This window comes from Anas platyrhynchos, chromosome 1 (assembly GCF_047663525.1).
Source record: "Anas platyrhynchos isolate ZD024472 breed Pekin duck chromosome 1, IASCAAS_PekinDuck_T2T, whole genome shotgun sequence".
Classification (NCBI taxonomy): Eukaryota; Metazoa; Chordata; class Aves; order Anseriformes; family Anatidae; genus Anas; species Anas platyrhynchos.
This window is the reverse complement of record NC_092587.1, coordinates 124,626,385-124,629,725: the sequence shown is the minus strand read 5'-3', so window position 1 is coordinate 124,629,725 and position 3,341 is coordinate 124,626,385.

The window sequence follows — 3,341 nt, the reverse complement described above, 5'->3', positions numbered from 1 at the left end:
ATACACACGTTCACTCTGGGCCCATGTTTGGGATGGCGAAATAAAATAGTTCCCATAGTTATTCCTAGAAGTTAATTAGCTGTGACAGTGGGAAAGTGACAACCTCGTGGTTCTTGGATATTTATAACGAGGCTGTCACTTGCTAGATTAGTCGGGTCATAGAGGAGACAAGTGTGTAAAGTCAGGTTTCTGGCAGGGCATAGGGCTGAACCTGCATCGTCGTGCTTCCTTGCCATTGCTTAGATGTTGGCAGAAAGGATGTCTTGGTGCAGCATTTGTAACACTACACCAGCATGTGATCCTTATCTTTGGGGACCGTGGCCTTACACTGCTGCAGAGCTCTGTAGGTGCACACGGATTGCCTTCATTACCTGCCTTTAAAGCTTGACCTGCTATGATTGAAACTGATGTGGGATTTCTGCTCCTGCTTTAGCAAGAACAAGGTCAGGTTTCCAGGAGCAAAGCAGAGCTGTGGCATGGGGCAGTTGTGGAGGACATGAAGAAACACCTCGGTGTGCATGGCCTGCCGCAGTGTAGCACCCTTCTTCTCTGTGCACCTGGCCCTCCAGGCAACTGCTCTCTGGGTGACATAGCCTCCTGATTTGGGATTCTGGGTCCCTCACTTCTGCATTGTACATTTAACAAGTGGCCCTGGCACTAGTGTGCTTCAGGGCTTGCTCCAACTATGAAGTTTCCTAATGCAGAAGGCGACGCTGCAGTTTGACTCTTGGTTTTCACCAGGCAATCAAGGTCTAATGTACCAAATGTGTTCACTGTATACTGGTAACAGCACAGCTAAACATGACTTCTTAATACTTGTGGAACTGCTCAGGCCCAGAAAAGCTGCTGGGAATATTTTTGAGGACTTTATTTATTTATTTATTTATTTTTAATTTGTGAGAGTTAAATGAGCAAAGAGTTACAATGGGGTAAAAAAGCTCTCAAACTGCACAGTTAGTGCAAATCACAGGTATTTTATTGGTAATGATAGGCTAACCTGGAATAGATTATTTCGAAAAACTCTCTCATTCAGAGTACCGTTTATTAATGTTGCTACTGGTCAGGAGATGTGATATCTCACGCTGAGGAATATATGAGTCACTATCATGATAAGGAGAGATCGCAGAAGTAGGTTCATGTTTGTCTCTGTCATTCCAGTCCTGAACTTTTAGTCGGAAACACTAACAGGACTTTAGCATGATCTTGAGAGTGTCATTTCTAGTGAAAAATTACTGCTCATGAGTAGTGTGCCAAATTTTGTAGTGGGTTTGTCATCTGCCCAATATTCTTCAGAGAAAGCAGCTGACTGTTGGCTCCCCTAATTATTTATTTTTCTAATATTGCTTTTTTTTCAGAGCTAGTTTGAAGGGGGAACAATCCCCAAGCATATATAAATAATCAACTAAAACCAGACATTACTGTCAAAAAGAAAGTAAAGCTTTGGAACAAACAAGAATAGTTTTGTACAAATTTCTCTCATAAAACTGGCAAGATATCAGTGAGCATTTTCTGAGAAATATTTTATTTCAGTGTAAGGTGGGACGCTACTTCTTCACATTGCTACAAACTCCCACTGGAGAGCAAAACTGGGAAGCTGCCAAACATCTCATACCTGCTGTGACAATGGGTAGCTGTATCAACACATACAAACCCATATTTAACTAAACTGTTCAATTGAATTCTAATCTCCAGCTAATCACAAAGCTTTAAAAAATATCCCTATTCATGTTTTATTTCTAAAAAATACCTTTATGATGTAATGCAAATTAATGAATGGATGAGAGACTTGAGCAAAATACGCTATCTACAAAACTAAATGAGTTACAGGGCTCATATTCTACTCGATATTTGACCCATGAAACTCTCAGTTAAAAAGAAAAATGGAGACTGGAAATCACTGAAGGGCCATTTTAGGGATACTCAGAATAAAAGGTGGTAGAGAGATGTGGTTTGGTTTTGTGCTATGACATACCAGAGAAGTACTCTTAGCTGCCATGAGCCACCAAATTTGATGAAAAGATTAGAACGGGAAAACTACCAGCTATCACCAGTTTGCTTGTAATAGGTATACTTTGTGTTCAGAACAGAACTGCTACCTCCTGAACAAACACTTTTGTGTTCAGCTGGTTCTCATGCAGAGCCCCTCATGGGGCACCTGCAAAAGAGAAGCATCTTCTCTGGACCTCCTCACTGAGTCTTAGGTGCCTTCCTTATTTTGGCAGTCCAGGACATAAGGGCAGATTGATCTCTTCTAGTGTTTGGTTGGGGCGTTCAGCAAAACCCTCTGCAAGTACGACGGCTCCTTTTTACTAAATTTAAGAAACCCTTGGAGGTGGCTCATCCTGATTCTGTTTTTCTATCCTGCACAGCAAGGCTGGGTGTATCCTCAATTTAACCTGGCAGTGAGGAATGCAGGCATGTACTTTTAACTGAAGTGACTCTCCCTGACCCAAGTTTTATGCTTGCATGGAAACCCTGTCAGAAAAAATAATTTTCTAGTGTCTTTGCATTTATTCTGTTTTTACACTGTGTCTTCAGACCTCCACCTTTTTAGTGCAAACAGGCCAATGTGACCTTGTTACCAAACGGTTATCGAAGACTACAGTTAACAAAGTGTTCTAGGGGGCTATCAAATGTCTCCGAGGTAAGGCATGCATAAAACATGAGCACATAGTCGTAAATAACCAGGCTCCTCTTCATTTATTTTAAAATAATGATGGTTGTTTAACTGGCTTGAAAGGGTTACTCTTTCACCTCTAGTTTGTTCTGAGCACCGTGGGAAAATGACATGAGCACTGTTTAGTTTAAGGGATGTAGTCATGCAAAACCTTTGCTGTACTTGTGGAGGAAGCTGGAGTGTTTCAAGAAATAATGAAGGTGTGAATCATCACAATTCTGAATTGTCTGATAAGAAAATCTTTTAATCTCCTGCAGTAATGTCAGGATTCAAATTGCTGCAATTCTCTTTATAAATTGTGCAATAAAATATGGAATAAATCATTGCAAAAGAATCCAAGATTATCAGCCGTCTCTTCCTTTGATATCAGGATTTCTGAACGGTGTTCTTTAAAGATTTTTTCTTGTTAGTTTATTTTTAGGAGAAAAGTAAACTAATTAGCTCATTTTTTTTCACTTTATGGTCTGTTCTTGGCATGCTTAGAAAACATTTGAGCTCAAACAGTTCATTTTCAGTTGTGCCCGTTGGAAGGAAGGATTTCCATTTTTTAAAAACAGCTTAAGAAAACAACCAAGACCAGATACTGCTTTCATTAAAAGTATAGGCAAAGAATGAGGAGTTTAGTTATTTACTTTTCTTTTCTTTTGTTTTCTTTTTTTTTTTC